Source organism: Pyxicephalus adspersus, chromosome 1 (genome assembly GCF_032062135.1).
Source record: "Pyxicephalus adspersus chromosome 1, UCB_Pads_2.0, whole genome shotgun sequence".
Classification (NCBI taxonomy): Eukaryota; Metazoa; Chordata; class Amphibia; order Anura; family Pyxicephalidae; genus Pyxicephalus; species Pyxicephalus adspersus.
In genome coordinates this window covers 153,613,159-153,633,539 of record NC_092858.1, presented here as the reverse complement: position 1 = coordinate 153,633,539, position 20,381 = coordinate 153,613,159, and positions in this window count along the sequence as shown.

Here is a 20,381-nt window from a genome sequence, read left to right as displayed (position 1 = left end):
AAGAATAATATAGACCATTTGAGAAGAGGTAAATATATATAAAATCACAGCTTTTCACTAATAAATATATTTGTGGAATTTTCAAATTCAGCTACTGATCCCTAAAAAACAATTGGCTAGTAAAAAGTGAAAAGAAATATACATCATGCAGGCTTAGAATACAATATTTACATATTGTATTCTATTTTATAATAATATTTAAAGCTTAAATATGATTGGCTAACGTTTCACCTCCACTTGCTGCTCCTACCCCCCATCAATATGCTAATAATATTTTTTCTTTCTAATCACACATCACAGCACTGTGCCTTTTTGCAAACCACCATAGGATATTACCCTATGTTATGCTGAGCTTCCATAATTAAAATAATTTCAATCCAATGATGAATGAAAGGGTTTGGGACAGTAGGGTTGGGAAGGATAAGGTTAGGTGATGCTGGTTGTCTACCAGTCAGGAAATAAGGTGCAGACTTTTCTGACTTGCTGCAGCTTCTAAAAAAAAAAATAGGCAGGCCTGGAGCTCAGATTTGATATTTACCTGTCAAAATAAATACGTAAATAAAAAAAAGAAAATAATTTTCATAATTAGTTCATAATTATTGGAGGCTATATATACACAAAAAAACTGAGCCTGGGGAGACTGGTTGCATCCCCCAGCACACGGTTACCCCCAGTGCTTATTGAGCAAAAAATGGCATCTGGTGATGGGCTGGAAGCAGACTAGGAGCTCACAGGTTAAGCAGTCAACCAAACAAGGTATAGAGGGAGTAGGCACAAGCAGAGTCGGGGTCACAGGCAGAGGTCTTTGCAGACTGTGTATAATTGATGGGTCAGGAACAGGCAATGGTGAGCAACAGTAAATAACACGAGAAACTCTCCAGCACTGTGTAGTCCTATTAAACGCTATCACTGGAAGCAGAGAGACTATAAAGCCCCAGCAGTACAGGAGCACTAGTGAGCTCCTGAAATCCCCTTCAGCTGTGCACAGCCTTAGAATGTGTTTTGGGGATGCGGAGAAAGTAGATTTTAGGCCGTATGGCTAAAGGGAAGCCTTACAAGGTCTCACCATTTTCATGCAAATTATACTTTTTTTGTAAAGTGTTCTTTGCAGTAATCAGTAACAGTTGACTATTGATAGTCCGTATTGTAAATAGAACTGAACATCCAGCTGTCTCTTTATCTTTTTTTCTACACTGTACCTGTAAAGTCAGTCTGTAAATAACTATTGTCGGCCTAGACTGCAAACCTCTAACACTCAAATTTCTGATAAAACAGACAACTAAAGCTGCGTACACACTTGCAATTTTTGTCGTTGGAAAGGATCTTTCACGATCCTTTCCAACGACAAGGGGCTGCAAGATGCATGAACGATGCTGTACATACAGCACCGTTCATGCTCTATGGAGAGGGGAGGGGGGAGAGCGACGGAGCGGCACCCTGCTGCGCGCTCTCCCCTTCCCTTTCATTACGATCAGCTGTCGTCCATCGTCCGTGGATCCGGCAGGTCGGTCGTCCGGACGATGGACGACACCGACTGTACACACGGAAGATTTTCGCCCGATAATTGGCCGATGCCGATTATCGGGCGATAAAAATCTGCCGTGTGTACGTAGCTTAAGAAAAAAAGCAAGTAAAACTCCCCCTTTAAATGACCCCTCTTTTACACTTCCTAGACCGATGTATCCTATGCATGTGCTGGTATAGCAGCAAGAGTTGCTTATTGTGTTTTTCTATGACTCAGAATGCTTTATCTACATACATTAAAATAAGCAGCAGTAGCTGTTAGCAACATATGTTCCTCTCATTGGGTTCCATTGAGTACATTACCAAAGCAGTTATGTTTTTCCTGTTTTATAACGCATTGCAAACTACACTTTTTGATTAGCTTTAATTCCCTGTAATAGACCAGGGGGTTCTGTCTTTTATGGAAAAAAGCATTTATTGGGCTTTTACATTGTAGTTTGGCAATGATGTATCGTATAGGCACTGTATGCCGCAACATCACAAATTCCTTGGCTGCCTGCCCTGTAGCCATTCTGAACCAGCTTCATTTAGCCGTCATGCCATCATTTTGAGTCAGATGTTTTTCTCATTCCCAGCTTATGTCAACACCCAAGGCTGTTCCTGACATGAGGCAAGGTGAGAGTTTTATCACTAAAAAAAGCCCTATAGGGGCCACATGATGCAGATGTATTACCTTACCTTGGAAACCTTCAGAAAGCTCCAGTTGTTGTACACAGCAATGTGATTAACAGTGTGCTTGATGGAAGTGTTTTTTCATTGTGTACAGGAGACATATAGAGCAGTTAAAATGCTAACATTTCCTTTAGAATTATATTCTTGTAGGATTGATTTTGGAACAGGTGTTACGGTGATTGAAACAAGCAACTACTAGACCAGTTTTCCTGAAATAGAAGTGGAGGACCATATGCCTCTTGCTACTTGAAGATCTGTACTAAGATCTTCAATCAGAATAAATGACACACTAATCAGACTTTAGAGATGAATATTAAATATTCAACTTTAAACATTTAATTCCAAGGCTAAGTTGAATCAACTTTTGAAGCAATTCAGCCTTTTGCATTTTACATAGTAAGATGCCCATTCAGAGTATTGCAGCCAACCGGAAGAACCATTTTCCCAGAAAATGTAATGTATATGCATTGCGTCCCTATGTTCTTGAGGTCACCAGACCTGATTCCTCTCGAAAAATGTCTAATTCCATTGTGTAAATGCTCTGTACATCTTGAGACATACAAAAACAATTTAGTAGAGTTGTTGACTATTAGATTAATTCTAGTGCTTGATTCTACCAAAATTCCTCTTGAAAGATGTCAAATTCTACAGAATAAATTCACTGCACGTAGTCGTACATCACTGTAATATGTGTCCGTGTATGCCCTGATATATTTCTACCTACACAAACAAAAACTTGTTTTGGTAATTTTACTTTTTGTTAGTCTTTGACACGCATGACAGTCTTTGACAGTCTCTTCCACCTAATTCTACGGTAATTTGTCCTAAAAGGGTTAGGAAAGAGGTTTGCACTCTGGTCCCAGGTTTGAATCCCAGCCAGGACACTGCATGACGCATTTATGTTCTCTGTGTTTGCGTAAGTTTCCTGCAGGCATTCTGGTTTCCTCCCACATTCCAAAAACAAAACAAACTATGCAGTTAGGTTAATTGGCTTTCCCCCAAATAGACCTTAGAATGTATTAAAGTCATATGACTATAGTAGGGACATTGTAAACCCCCATTGAGCGAAAGCCAGTGACAGTAAAGCGCTATGTGTAATATGTCGACGCAACTGGAGTAACAGTCAAAATAAATTCACTTAAGTTGAATAAAATGTTGGTAATTTACATAATCTCTCCTGGCCCACTTTAACTTCATTTTTATGTAGAAATAGTAAATATTTTTCCTATGAACAAGCTACTATCAGACACGCCATTTGGAGATGGGATACCTCCCAAATAGCATTTATTAGGATCATAGCAGGGGACACTTTGTCATCTTAAAAATATGTAATATATATATATATATATTAGGTTATATTGGCCTTTTATATATGTTTAGTTTTCATATTTGAATCCAAATACAAGGCGTCCAATTGCATGTCTGTAGGTATAATTAAAATTTTGGACAGCTCAATGATTGAAAAAATGATAAAAATCATTCAAAAGAGTAAAAAAATAGTATATGCCTGGATAAGTTAAGTATAAGGTTAGTATATGTCCTTAGGTTTTCTGTAAAGCATGCTACATGCTGATATATAAATAAAAAATGTTAAGTGTCAACAAGTACAGCTTTTCTTTTGATTATGTACACACACTCAGTTAGTTCTTTAATAAGATACCCAAGTGACCAGATATATTTTTATTTTTCCAACAGCTGCCCAGTAACATACAGGACACACAGCAGGTAAGTCAATGTAACACACTTTAATCATTGGCATTATCCATGTCAAGTGGAAAATGCCGCCTGGCAAGGTTGAGAGGCCATGAGATTGTGTTAAGCTACACTCATGAAAATGACTGGCTTGGCTATTTTAGTATAAGTGTCTGAGCGTTTTTTCAGATTGTAATTTTCCTGTTCTGTTATGTGTAAAGGTGACCGCTCAGCAGTGGGTCCTCAGCAGTTTCCACTCGACAGCTAATCAGGTTGATTCATTTGGTGAGGTGGGCAGCAATCTGTATCTGCTGCTTAGGAAAGTGCGCTGAGCGTTGCCACGCTTCCAGAACACAGCGCAGTGGGCTTTCTCTGTACAACAAACAGCAACTTGACTTTTGCTATTTTCCCTCTTATTCTTGTGTAGTCATTTTCAGATGTTTGTAAAAATGTTGTTTTGCTTGGCAAATTTATTTTGGGACTTTTCAATAAATTTGCTGAAATCACCAGCCTGTGCAGATTACACAGACTGTCAGTCTGCCAATCAGTCTACGCAGACTGGTTATTTATTGTGCTTTTGCAGTATTTGCAAAGTTTTTGCATCTCTACCAAACTTGAATTTACGTATTTATGCATCTAAGTAAAATGTCATGCTTACTGTAAAATTCATTTGAGGATTGCAAAATGTTAATATGTAGCTCTCTCCTATTCAATTCAAATAGTTTTTATTCTAATTTGTTTAGGAATAACAAACATCAGGTACAAGACTATTGGTAATATAATGTAAGATCAACACTGTGGGTCTTGGTGCTTCCTTTATTCATTTGCCTAAATATGTTTAGAAATAGAAAATCAAGAACACTCCACTGCTTTATCTTTATTCTGCACATAGAACAACAGTTAAAAACAATAAGAAGATAACATTATTATTAATAATTTAAAAACATATATTACATTTGACCATTGTTTTAGAACATCCTTTTTCAAGTCAAATGGATGCTTCCAAACTAGGATATACCTATGTAAATATTAAAATGCATGGCATCCTGGTCTACATTTTTTCCACCATAAATAATAAAAAAAAAAATGAAAAGTGCCACAAATGTTTTTTACATTACAGAATAGAATGCTAAACATTGCATAGAAAAAAGGAGAAGACAATACAGTGTTTTACAATTTGGGGAGTCCAAATTCAATATCCAGTTCTGTAAAGTTATAAGTTGCATATGACTAGATCTACATGTAGCACTCTCCCCGTAGAAGTGGCTGGTTTTAATTGGGTTCACTGCAGGTGCGGTAAAATTCACACGGTTCGACTTTAGTTCAGGCTTAGAGGTTTTTAATAAAATTTCAAAACAGGAGGAGAAAGGGTGTAGAATGTTAAGTTGTGGCTCACCAACTAGGAGGTGTTGGAACAACATGGAAAAAGGTTCCTCACTCGCTATGCCTAATTTCTCAGGAACACTAACAAGCTTTTGAAATCACACCATATTCATGGACAGACTCTCTTGATCTAGTTTTTTATTGGAGTAAGTGACCCCTTCTATGACATTCCTGATATGCTAGCATTCAAGGACACCTAACAGAGAACTAGGCCTTCCCCCTTTTTCCATTCACTCCTGTCTAAATAGCTTCCTTCTTCAGGTCTGCATATCTCCTCCCCAGGCCTTTGCATTAGCTTAAAACTTTTTCAGGTGCTAGCAGACTTCTTTTTCTCCTCCTGGTGGTTCAAGGTTTTAGCCCCTGGCACAGCTGCCTGACCGTGCCACTTAGTCCATGGCTGGCAGTCCCTCCTTCTCTAACTGTCCCACTATTTCATCATTTTAAATCACCCACCTCATCGGGTGCCAACTGCAATACTCGGGTGGAGAAGAAACACTTTAAGCTAGTAACTTGTCCTCCCGCTCACTAAGACAAGGAACCCTACGTGGCAACAGGAGAGAGCTGACCAATCACTCAACTTGGTGATATTTTCATATATAAAGTGCCCTCTCTATGTGCAGGATATTTATGATATTTTATTTTAGCAGAACCTTTTTCTAATATATAGATAATTTTTCTAATATATAGATAATTGCCTGTGGCAATTTTTTTCATTACCATCCCAGATACTGGATGTTTTACTATGCATCCTATTAGGTATTATTGTCCAAAGCCCTGAGTGGTCTAAGTGGTCAAACAGACCGCAAAAGCCTGTGATGAAGGGTTTTTTTTCCAGAGTATTAGGACCAGAGGAAACCAATGAACCAACATTTTTGGAAGAGGTCAACCCAAAAAGTCTGTAACTACTGGTTTGCATTAAACATCACTAGCAACAACCATGCCATTTCAGATCCTAGGCACTGGCACAATTACTTACTCAAATATTACTGCACACAGACAGCCATTTATTCCTCTATGAATTCATATACTGTAGGTCAGGTGAGAGTCACACTTCTATAACTCAACTGACACACTATTATACAGTTACTTGAATATCATTCTAATATCGATAGACCTGTGACCATTTATGAATCCATGCTAAACCTTTTATGTGATATCGACTATATACTCTCAACTGCTTTCTGAGGACTCACGTTCATATTTACCACTGACAATTAAATGGGAACAAAGCATGAATTTACAGGCTCCCTTTGAAGTTTGGTATTTACAGTATGTTTACACACTATGCTACTCAAGGAAAAAACTAAGATTTTATCCTAATGGTATCGTTGCCCAGCAGACATCCCATACTTTAATTTTTTTGTTAGAAGTCACTTGTGAATACTGAGACATTCATTTAAGACCAGTAGTATATAATACCAAAAAATTTTTTATTGAAAATGCTATGAATATGTCATTTGTTTTTTAAAGTATATGACCACTGGGAATATATATATATATATATATATATATATATTTATTTAGCATCTCATAAATAATTGAATGTTTTTTGGTTCACCAACTGCCAACTACATATTAGATATATAATGTGGAAATCGGGCATACGATTCACAGATGGTGGGCATGTCCCCTGATACATTTATTCTTGGAAAAAGTCAACTGTTTACTAAAGTCACAGGATGTACTGTTTTAAATTATTTCCAACTTACTCTATTGTCTATGTTACCTGGCTTTAACAAATCAATTTAATAGGGATTATCAAGACATTTTCTCACAGCCACTAAAACAGTTCTCCCATGTCACTGGAAATCATCTACAAATCTATCTATTATAGAGTGGGCATGTGAATCGAATATAATTCACAGAATGAAAGAAATGCTCTCCTGGGAACAATATTCACAGGATAATACTTGGAATATATGGTTACAGTTCCAATCCACAAATACTTATCTTTTATGTTGTTGCCAATGTGTGTGGACCTCAGTTATGACCTTACCTCTCCATCCGACCATTCAGACCCCCATACTTTTTTTTACTTATACTCTTTATGAATAAATAATACTTTTAATATTTTATTTGCTATTTAATATTTGTTATTTTTAATTTAAGAAATAGATTTCTTCATAAGAAATTACTATACACCAAAACAAAGTATTTTCATATATTTATATATATATATATATATATATATATATATAAAATGCAATACCAATTTTAAGTTGATATTAGTATATGAATGATAGTATTTGCTACAGTACATTAACATTTCCAATAAAAACAGAAGTAACACAGTATACAAGTTGAATACACTTAAATGGAACATGTACCACATTGGATCACCAATTTTTTTCACACATTTCATTGTTTACATGTTCATTTTGTCACATTAAAAAAAAAGTATGAAGATTATTAAACCCACATGCTGATTTTCCAGTTATAACTCCCTAGTAATAAACAGTAACATATAGTATGACACAAAGGATGAAATAAATGCCAAATAAAAGTTTAATATCAATGTTTTTTTTAATTTTTAACAAAATACATTTATTAAACAGTTAACCATTAGTCCCAGCAGGGTATCCATTCCCTTGTCAGGGTGCACTAGGAAATATCAAATAATAAATAACCCACATATAAAAACATCATTTTAAAAGCTTAATTAGTTATAGAATTAGGCAGTAGGGCCTTTTTAATTAAACATTGATCCCAGCAGGAATCCCAAACCCCAGCTGGGTTATAATAGCACATACTGTGGAATAATAAGGTCTTTTAATATCTCTCTCTCTATCAATTTTGACCCGTATGTTTGTTCCAGGTCAGGGGTTCAGTATGCCCTTTAAAGACCCTGTTTTAGGGGTGTATGAAAAGTTACTGCAGTAAAAGCTTGCTTGTAATGCGCCTGGGCACACAAACCACAGCCAACTCCAAAAATCCTTTTATCAAGTTTTATTATTGTCATATAACAAGACAAGGGTTAAGTCCGATAAACGTAGTACAGAAGGGTAAGGCAAAGGCAGGTCGGGAACAATCCCAGGTCACCGCAGGCGGCAGACAAGATAGGTCACAAACAATCTGAGGTCAGGGCAGGCAGAGTTCAGGCAAGAGTCAGGTTTCAGACAAGGTCGCTATGGAAATGACAAACGGGATTAGCATAAACCAACACAAGAACGCACCCAAGCACACTGTGTTCACAGAGGCTTATAGCGGGCAATGGTGGTCAGGACAGGTTCTCCTTAAAATAGCTAGAGTGACCAATGACCTTGCACCACCTGGCGCCATTTGATTGGAGAGTAACTGAATCCCCTGCGTCCAATTGGCCGCAGAGAATCTAAACTATGTCCCGCCCTGCGGCGAGGCAGCTGAGTGCCACGCCCTCGGGGGGTACAAGAGGCACACTGGTAGCGCACGCACCTCTTCCCACAGCACCCCTGGGATGTGCACTACTTTGCACATCCAAAGGAGTGCTGAGAACAGGACTTTCTGTAAACATGTCTATAGAGATGCAAGGGATGCCGCCTGGCCGAACAGTAGTTTGGCCAGGACGGATCCCTCCGCCTGCAGAGAGAGACAGGCTGCGAGCAGGGCAGCAGCCTCGGCCACGCTGCCTCCTGCAGCGGCATCTCCCTCTGCGGCTGAGATCCCCAGGGACGCCGCGGGCTCGCAGGACAGGTAAGTTCCTTACACTACCTCCCCTTCAGGAGGGGCCTCAGGACCCTTATGTCGGGTTTCTGCGGGTAATCACGGTGAAATTCCGACACAAGTTCTTCCGCATGTACGCGGTGGGCCGGCACCCAGCATCTCTCCTCTGGTCCAAAACCTTTCCAATCAATGAGATATTGCAGAGAGTTACACACCTTACGAGAGTCCAGGATCCTCTCAACTTCATATTCAAGTGCTCCCTGCACCTCCACTGGCGGAGGGGTATCTGAAAGGGGAGCAGAGTCGGCAGCAGACTTTAATAAAGAGACATGGAAGGTGTCTACCCCCCTCAAGGAACTGGGAAGCTTGACTCTATAAGTCACTCTATTAATCTTTTCCGATATTGGGAACGGGCCAATAAATTTGGGTCCTAGCTTGGCTGAGGGTTGGCGGAGGGGAATATTGCGGGTAGACACCCAAACCAGATCACCCAGTTGTAACTGGGGCTCAGGGGATCTATGGCGATCTGCAAACCTCTTCTGCTGGGCTACTGCCTCTCTAAGATTACTTTGGACCTGGTTCCAAACAGATCTGGAACGTTCTACCCAATCGTTAAGGACGGGAAGATCAGAGGGTGGACCTGACAGAGAGGACACTGTGGGACTCCGACCCCCGACACACATAAACGGAGACATCCTGGTGGAGGAGTGCTCTGCGTTGTTATATGCCACGTCCGCAAAGGGGAGATAGTCAGCTCAACTCTCCTGGCAATCAGATACAAAGCTCCGGAGGTATTGTTCCAATGATTGGTTGGTTCGTTCGGTCCGGCCATTCGTCTCGGGGTGAAACCTTGACGAAAAGGAAAGCTCGATGCCCATTAGGGCACAGAACTCCCTCCAGAACCGAGACACAAACTGAAACCCACGGTCCGAAACATTGTTCTCCAGAGCCCCATGCAGGCAGAACACATGAAACACAAATAAATCAGCCAATTCCTTGGCTGAGGGTAACTTGGGTAGCGGTATGAAATGGGCTTGCTTTCTGAAGCGATCTACCACTACCCAGATCACCGTAAACCCTATGGACCCTGGAAGGTCCATGATGAAGTCCATGGAAATGTGGGTCCATGGAGCAGCAGAAATAGGCAGAGGCAGCAGAGTGCCGAAGGGAGCGTTACGGGAGGACTTACTCCGAGCACAAACTGGGCATGCACGAACATAGGGTTCAACATCCTCTGACATGTGAGGCCACCAAACGCGTCTTTTTACTAAATTTAGGGATTTCTTAATACCTGGGTGGCCAGCAATTTTAGAATCATGCAGCTGTTGGATAACCTTCAAGCGAAGATGGAGGGGAACATACAGCCGTCCTTATGGTTTTGCAGGGAGGTAGTCGGTCTGGTGGGGGGCTAAGAGGTTCATCAAATTCTCTAATAATACTGGAGTCTGTATGGCTGACACCAAACATTGCGGGGACAATATGGGGCTAGGGCACGGATCCGGAAGGGAAGCTGCCTCTGGGAAACAACGGGACAAGGCATAAGCCTTCACAATTTTTGAACCTGATTTGTAGGTAATTTGGAAGTTGAACCTCATAAAAAACAGGGCCCAACGGGCTTTGCCAGGCGTTGAGGCGTTTAACCCCTTCACTTTACTCCAGGTTTCTATGGTCAGTATAGACCATTATGGGATGTTCTTCCCCTTCCAGCCAATGCCTCCATTCCTCAAAAGCCCATTTTACCCGACACCGAGATGCGTCGAGTAGACCAGGCCAATGGGTCTGAGAGGCTCCCTTCTGCACCTCCGATACACTGGAACCTTTCAGGTCCTTTGCAAGGGCATGTCCTTGCCCTGTGACCAGGATCGCCACAGTAAAGACAAAGTCCACCTTGCAAACGCCGATTGCGCTCAGCGGGGGCGAGTTTGGATGACCCAATCTACATGGGTTCCCCCAGGTCAGGCATAGAGGATGGAAACTTTGCAGGTGGTGAGGCATTGGATGTATTCACCAGAGGTCTAGGTTTCAACTGAGGAGGAGAACGACTCCTGCTTCTACGGGCTGCTTTTTCTAGACGGCGTTACCGGATCCTCCGGTCAACACAGATGGACTGCTGTATCGCAAGATCCAGGGTGGATGCAGAAGGGAGACCCAACAGCAGGTCTTTGACTTTACCGCTGGGACCTCGACGGAAGTGAAGGAGTAGAGCTGCGTCTCCCCAACAAGTACAGGTGGCCCAGTGCCGAAATTCTGCTGCGTATTCTTCCACGGACTGTCTCCCCTGAGTTAGGTATTCCAAGTTTATCTCCGCTGTCCGGGTCAGGTCCGGGTCATCATAAATCATCCCCATAACAGAAAAGAAGTCAGTGACAGAACTGAATGCAGGATCATCTGGAGGCAAGTTGAATGCCCATCTCTGCGGCTCACCTTTCAGGAGGGAGATGACCACTCCAATACGTTTGCGTGTTTTACCAGATGCAATAGGGCGAAGTTGGAAGTACAGAAGACAGGGGTCCCGGAATTTGGGGAAGTCCTCTCTGTTCCCTGAAAATTTCTCGGGTAATGGAATCTGGGGTTCCACTGGCACAGCTGGGCTGGATACATTTGGACCCGAGTCTTGCCCTGGGAGCGACCGTAATTCACCTGCCATTTCCAGGAGGCACTCACGAACCTTCGTGGGGTGACCGGTGGGAGCCCCTAATGCAAGCTCCTGGAGGCCCCGCTGGATTTCCTCCATTAGGGCTGGATGGTGTGTGAGTGGCCCGCTATACTGTAAATTATTTTGTTTTATTATTGTCATAAAACAAGACAAGGGTTAAGTCCGATAAACGTAGTACAGAAGGGTAAGGCAAAGGCAGGTCGGGAACAATCCCAGGTCACCGCAGGCGGCAGGCAAGAATAGTCACAAACAATCTGAGGTCAGGGCAGGCAGAGTTCAGGCAAGAGTCAGGTTTCAGACCAGGTCGCTATGGAAATGACAAACGGGATTAGCATAAACCAACACAAGAACGCACCAAAGCACACTGTGTTCACAGAGGCTTATAGCGGGCAATGGTGGTCAGGACAGGTTCTCCTTAAATAGCTAGAGTGACCAATGACCTTGCACCACCTGGCGCCATTTGATTGGAGAGTAACTGAATCCCCTGCGTCCGATTGGCCGCAGGAAATTCAAACTATGTCCCGCCCCGCGGCGAGGCAGCCGAGTGCTACGCCCTTGGGGTGTACAAGAAGCACGCGTTGTAGCGCGCGCACCTCTTCCCACAGCACCCCTGGGATGTGCACTATTTTGCACATCCAAAGGAGTGCTGAGAACAGGACTTTCTGTAAACACGTCCATAGAGATGCAAGGGATGCCGCCTGGCCGAACAGTAGTTTGGCCAGGACGGATCCCTTCGCCTGCCTGCTGCAGCGGTGTCTCCCGCAGGACAGGTAAGTTCCTTACATTGCTTATTTGAAGAGTTATGGGTGGCAATACCAGTCCGGTACTTCCATGTTTGCTAAAAACTTACACTTGCTGGGGGATTTCAACATCCCACATCCCAGTCACTGAGCCGATTAATGTAAAGCTTTTTTTTTTTTTTTTTAGGGTCCTGCAAAAAGTGCAAGTTTATAGAGTCACACACAGTAGGCTTGACTGAAAAAAAGAACTGACCGAATATGTTATGGAGTTATACCACTTTTTTAATGCTTTGTAGTAATTACTGTTCATCTTTTTTACTATATGTTAATATTATTTTTATATATATTATATATATATATATATATATATTGTTTATATCATATTTATTTATACATATATAGTATATACTTATCATATTATACATTTTTGCTATATACTGGCAATTGTTTGTAGCAGGTGGACCTCTGTATTTGACTTCAGCATCTTCTGTGGCTTCACTATGTCTTGGCTGTACCTAAAAAAATTTCATTGCCTTTCATCTGTTGGTGCTCTTTTATTGCATGCATATCTGCATTGTACTTCTTTTCTGTATGTTTCTTTACTTCCTCATTCTTTCTGCTCCAATTTCCTTCTCCTGGGGCAGATGCTGAGTATTTTGGTACATTTGCACCAACTATTATGATTAATAGCGTCTCACATTTTAATGGGAATTGTGTTAATTTAAAAAATATCCTTCATTTTAATGTTTTTTTTTAACAACTCACAATCAATAACATGAGCAATAACAGGCTAAAAAAGTAAGTCAAACTGAGTCCAGGGGGCCCCAGTTGTATGCCCCCTAAAATTAAAATGTTTTGTTACCTTTGGTGGGTCCCTGACTCCTGCTGCCTTACAGACCCCTGGGGGCCCTGGGGCCCTTTAGCATAAACAACACAGTTAAATGTGAATTGACATATATATATTCAGACTAAGCCTGTTGGTAATATTCCAGGTCAGCTGAGATTTTCTTTGTGAATACATTGCAGTATGTGATCATACAGTTTTAAGTATCAGTTTTATTATCTTCTGATACCAAATTTGACCACTAAGGGAAGAAATTGGAACCAAACATCAACAAAACAAGGTTCTACTATAATCGGTTATTCTTAATATAATGAAGCAAGCTGTAAAGTATTTTCTTGTTTATGTTCCTGCCCAAAAATCAATACCTAAAAAAAAGCAGATGATAATTATGTGAGATTCCTATTAAATATCATTTGTGTTGTCACCTAAATTGGTCATTTATAATGTTGTGCCTGAATGAGAGACTAGGTTAACAAAAAAATGAGATAAAGGTCCATAATAAGCCTGGGCCACAACCACTACAAACTGCATTCTATGTTGATGGACAAAAATTACCCCTGATTACTAGCTCTCAAAATGTAATACCCACATGGACTGGGGGGAATCATTCACTAATAATGCTTTCACGAATACATAGGTGCTAATTGAATCAATAACCAAATAACTATTCGCATACATAAAAAATTGTACGTTTTATGTGTTTTTCACATTTTTTTACTTGGAAAGCTTTTATTTGTAAAGAATTTTAAAGGTGTGAATAGAAGATGCTTCAAGTTGACACAAACAAACCCAACTCAATTCCGTTGGCTTTGTGGCAACATGAGGATGCATTTTTTCTGATTTTCTTGGAGGCATTCCAACATATGGTAACATTAATTGCATAAATAAAAAATGATTTGACCTGAGCCTTCTGATGTACTTTCCTTCTTTTTCCCTGCATATGGCTTGTTGTCTCAGTATTGGTTATCAGTAAGGAGGACATGTATTTAATTGGTATCTTCATTATGTCCTTACATCTAAAACTTCTGAGAAAGCGGATTCCTTACTGCGAAACGTGCTGAGTAAATGGGGCTTGTTTTAGTATACATTAGGAGTATGAAGATACAATGTACAAATATGTTAATGTGAAAATTTTACTTGGTCTATTATTAAAATTGTTCCTTTTTCAATATTATTATAATGTTTCAAAATGTATGTTTATGTATTAGTATTGGATGCTGACGCCATTAAAGTCCTGTTTCTGTACATGGAAACTTTCTTTTTGTTTGCGTTACTTGGAACACCGTTTTACTAAATGTCTGATACGGTCCCTATTTTTATCTAAACTGACAAATTGAATTTTTTTTATCTATATACATTTTAAATGTAATATCCTTGTTAATTTTGTACAATGAAATACAATAGCTGTAGTGGGAGAGGTTTGTTTACAAACAAACCTTGTATGATCATTATAATTGACTACCATAGTGATCATATATTTGGGCACAGTGCTGAATAATTCACGATCATTGGAACACAAGTTGTCACCCAATGGATTGTAGATGAATATGCTCTCATCACAGGGAACCCATGTCTGAGAATGGTAATTTAGGGATTGTGGCTGTGGGGGGAGTTAACAAGGAAATGTATAGCAAATAAATGCACAATATGTTTCACTTTGTGAGAATAAACTGCATTGGAACTGTTCACAATTTGGGTTTGTTTGATATATACTTACAAAACGTCTCTTCGCCAATACTTGGTACTGTACAGAAGAAATACTTAATATATTAGTTTTATATTACTATTTTCAGGGTATGTTCCATAAATGTATCCATTGGTTTGCTGAAAATGTTCCTATAAGCTCAATTTATTCATTTTTTTAGCTTACATCAGGAAGGCATTTCGCTTAATTTTGTTAAGTCTGATTAGTTATTAAACATTAATTAAAATATAAAAAACAATGCCTCCTTAAATCTTATATCGAGCCTATTGTTCATGTTGTGTTTTTTTTTCCAGTATTCAGTATTTTCCTGACTGTGCAGATTTTAGCTACAAAGTTGGAGGTGATTGCTTGGCATTGAACAACAGAGAAAAAAAGTAATTTCTAGATGGCCACAATGTGTTTTTCAGCCCGGAGATCTTGCTTCACTCAAGATAGATTTGTTCTTAGTGACCAGAACATTCACATGTTCGTAGTAAGATCTGGAGTTACTCAGTCAACATCAAAGCTGCTCCAAAAGTTTGAATTTGGTGGTTGCAGGGAAACAATGTCTGATGTTAGAACATCCTATTACCTGAGGTCATAACAGGCCAATAAACATTTGGCTTCCCGGTTTGTCCATGACTATCTTACATTCTTCCGAAACATTTCTGTAATTTATAACTTTGAGAATATTAAGTCAGCGAATATTGCTAAAACCATTAAAAACAAAATTTTATTTGATCATTTACTTTTACACTTTTTTTTAATTGACCACTTGAACTACAAAATACTTGAGTTATGGAGAAGAGGAGAGGAGTGTTATGTATTGTTGCTTTAGGTTGACAATGCTGCTCCGACACAGATAATTTATGGTGAATTAGCATTGTGACCCATACAGGAAGTGTTGCTAGCAGAATTACCAGGTAAGAAATGAAAGATTATAATTCTAAAATATAATTCTAATGCAGCCTCCACATCTGAGGAATGGAATCTGTAATATTTAGGTGTAAACCCCCAACAATAATCTTCCTATTTGCCCTGTTTGGTCTGTTAAATACACTGCTGAAAATATTTTGTTATAGGTGCCAAAACTGCATTGTTAGCAATTCAGAGCTGAACACGTCATGTAATATCTCAAAGCTGTTTTCTGTCCTATGAACATTTTGGGCCACATTTATTAAAGAGGAAGTAAACCCAAAACTATCCAAAACAAAAAAACTAACACTTACCTTCAATCTCATAGAGCAGTCAACTGGGAGGCTTCTTACATTGGGTCCTGTGTCATCCCAGTATCCGCCTTCAAGCCGGTGTGCCAGGCCCGCCATCTTCTCCTCTTCTTTCTACGTCACGTAGATTGGGAAAAAAACTTGCCGATCTCACTTTTTCCCTTTTGATAAAAGGGCTCCTTCTGTGCATGCCTGAGATGCTCGAGCATGTGCAGAAGGAGCAGCCAAGAGCCTCCCGGAATGTGTGACGTAGGTATCTTGGGAGGCTCGGCGCTCCCATTCATTCTTGATGGCCTAGGTCAGGGGTTGGCAAAGTTTTATGGCCACTAGGCTATTTATGGGGTGGGTGGAAGCACACTGGGCCGGACCCGCCCTAGTGGCTCCGCCCACCACCAGGGAGCACCCCCTGAAGGGAAATCCCTCTCCTCCATGTGCATTGTGGAGGAGAGGGATTTACCTTCAGGGAGCTTTCCCTATTTACCGCGGCTGCGGAAGTATCAACGATGGCCGCGGTAAATAGGGGAGCGATCTGCCGGCATTAGGCTGGATCAGCCAGGAGGCATTAGGCCGGAACGAACTACTGGCTAGGCTGTATAGGCCTAAAGGCCGGAGTTTGCCGACCCCTGACCTAGGCGACAGAGAATTAAGAGGCAGGTGCTGCACCCTTTTAAAAAAAAAAAAAACACACAAATAGAACTTTTACTTTAAATAAAAGGGTTGTCTACCCGTTTATGTAAAGTGAAAATTCTGAGTTTAGTTACGCTTTAAGGCTCTCCAAGACTGGAGAAGATAGACTATCATGGGATAACATGATCCAGTAAACCTGGAACGGATCTTTTCCCGGTTTGAAAACATTTGAAAACTAATAGCAAATGATTTTTAGGAAATCCGTTCCAGGTTTGTTGGATCACCCAGGTTCTCCCATAATAGTCTATCTTCTTGAGTCTTGGAGAACTTTCATAAATCCTATGAACATGCGTTATCACAAAAATTTAAATTTGCTATCCCATTTTTTATTTTGGACTACAGAAGAAATAATACCTTTGCTGCGGAATGGATTTAGTAATTTGGCAAACTAAGCAGGACAAACCAACTGTTGTCAGCTCATAACAGGAAGTTGGTAAGTGAATTGATGAGTGAGTGCCTCCCACATAAATTGTTTTGTACACACAAGTGATAACACACAGGATACTTTTACATGTGTTGTAGAAATGTACTGCATTATTATTAATATTATAAAATTGTATTTGATAAAGTGCCAACATTTTACACAGCACTGTACAAATAAATAGGCATATATTTATCCATTTTTAATTTTATTCTTTTATTACATTTCATTTTTCCTGTTAAGATTTCCTTATTATAACCCACTTACAGAAATGCATTATAACAACTGACCACTTGGTGGCAACCATCAATTAAATATCGCTAACTACAGACCTGCTAATAGAAAAACTGTCCCAGTGATTTTTAAACCATTGAATTAAAGAAAATGTTCCTTGTTATTGAAGCCATAGAATGATTTCACCTTACTAAATAAATGACATTTTTATTATTTCATATATTTTTCCTCTTTGCAGGGAACATTTTCTAATACAATTTTATTTTTTTTACGAGATTAAGTCTTGTAAGCGTATTTGCGTATGTGGATTAGTGCCCTTAAAGACCTTCACATTTGTGATAGAATTCTTATTAGCTTTTTTGTTGAGATAATAAAGCATTGTATTAACTAAACCTAGGGGCTATACTTTTGTTAAGCTTGGCAGCTTTCCCCAGATTGAGCTAAATTGAGATGAATTTCTATGATCACTATCTAAGGTATTAGTAAAAAAACATGATCATTTTCACAGCAATGGGGTAAACTACACAAACCTGATAAATATCAATTTAACCCCTAAGCAAAAGGAAAATCAGGAAACAAAATTTCATTATTTTGACATTTTTATTATTACCCTATTCTTCACAATTGGCAAAAAAAAATCTCTGCGTGTTTGTTTAAAATTTGGACGTATAAATATTGACAAGTGTCATACGTTTTTTTTTCCCTTTTATCTCAACGTATTTAGGATGCGTCCGAGAGAGATTCTCCGTTGCCCTTGGGTAAGTAGTCACGCCATGTGAAGGAATAAAGCAGATTGGAAGATGTTTTCCGTCTTGCTAATGTCCTTTTCACTGAAAGAGTCAACAGATGACAAATGTCAACAGTTTTTGCTACATAGCAGTCAAAATAAAAACAACATTTCATTGAGATGAACAGAAAAAGTGCTGTGCTGGGAAGATGGGGAACGGATTTTTATGATGCTTACTTTTATTTTGTAGTTTTAGAGGTTGACTTTGTATGTGTGGAGTTTATATTGCAAAGTGAATGTTTACATAGCTTATTGAAGAAAGGGAAGGACTGTTTACTTACCAATCATCTTCATGAAACTAGATTTATTTTTCTTGTACATGACTGCAGTGATAACAAAGTTTACTGAAAAACAGTAAAATCTCATATAGACCCTGATTTAATAAAGCTCTCCAAGGCAGGATACACTTAATACACTTTATTCAGTAAAGCTGGGTGATCCAGCAATCCTAGAATGGATCTGGTACAGCAGAGGTCCCCAACCCCGGGTCCTAGTGGGTCGCGGCCGTCTGACAGGTGGGCTGTGGCTCTGGCAGGAGAAGGCTCAGGAAGGTGGGTGGGTTGTGTCTCTGGACACAACCCACCCACTCTCCCATCGCAGGCTCAGACCTGTGATGGGAGAGTGAACGGGTTCTGGCATCATGACGTCACAAAGTTTCTTCCCCCTTGAGTGACACGCGGCTCCCCGCGCATGCATGGTCCAGAGTCTGTGCATTTAGTGGTCCACAACATGCAAAAGGTTGGGGACCACTGTGGTACAAGATTTTTCAACATTTGCTAGCAAACAGCAAATAACTTTAAAGAAATCAATTCCAGGTTTGCTGGATCACCCAGCTTTACTGATGAAAGTATATCCCCTCCATAGGCTGTAGCAATTTCAAAAGTAAGTTTTAATTTTTTTTTTTTTTCGCAGCTTTCATTACAATATAAACAGCTATACCTGCCATGAAAGTGTTACCTTTAATATAGTAACAACACTTTGTCTCTTTCACCCAGTTTTGTTCTTGGATTGTCATTTGTGTTTGTTTCTTTTAACTTTCAACTGCACATATGACATTTGGTTCTATCAGATCCAATCACACCTGTTATCAAGTGGTTAAATCAGAAAAAAATAAGTACAGCCCGGTGACCGTAGGAACTTTGCGGTCACAGGTGATTGGAGGAGGCACGCAAAAGCCTCCAATCAGCTGTGACTGCAGGCAAACCCATCGAGGTTCGAGGAAATTTTCGCTAGAATGCCGGAGGCTATTTTGCTCATCCCTACTCACTTGGTTTTGGATTCTGAAAAATACTAATCTATGTTTTTACTGTTGCTTGGCAAACCGACCTCAAACTGAACTAAGTTGAATTTGAGCAACACAAGTAGTCACCCCTTTGCTTGGACTTCCAATGGACAGTGTTCAAATGGTCGTTTCAATTTATACAACACAGACCCTGTCCCTGACCCTGTCATAATCAGGGAAGCCACACTGAAAAATGTTATGCAGCCATCACTAGAACCTATGCATGAAGCCAGGAAAGTATTGCTAAAAAAAAGAACAGCAACACAAACAGCAAAGGATGAAAAAAGGTAAAAGCTATCATTTTCAAGAAGAACAATAGCAATATGGAAATTTATTGCTGTAAAGTGTTTTAGAAAATTGGTGGAATGGTTATACAAGTTTGCCAGGTGAAGAAAGCAAATAAGTAAATTAACAATTAAATTTTTTTTTTACATTGAACAGCAAATGTTGGGCAAATTCTGGATTATGACATTTTTACAAATCTACCTGGATTTAGTTTAAGGCTATTTTCAACACGTGAACTTGAAAAGCACATTTTTCAGTAGAAGGGGAGTCAAAAGTGGTGAAAATTTGGATGAACACCAGCTGAAGGATTTACAATTATATTCCTAAATCCTAAATTCTATTAATTTACACTTAATTTACCCCCCAAAGTGAACGATTACCTAAACTTGATTACATTTATACTAAAGGGTCAGTCTACCCATATTTGACTTTTGTAAATGACTCCCCAATGCCCCCCAAATTTTTTGGGTCTTTGGAATTTGCACTCTTTCTGTTAATTTGTCATATATTTTACTGATAATCATTTTTTCAGCTTTATGTAAGGAATTGAATTAAGAGTCTTACAGCATTGAAAACCTCCCATACTACAGCACTTGGCTGCTGCAGTGCACATCGACTTCCCAAC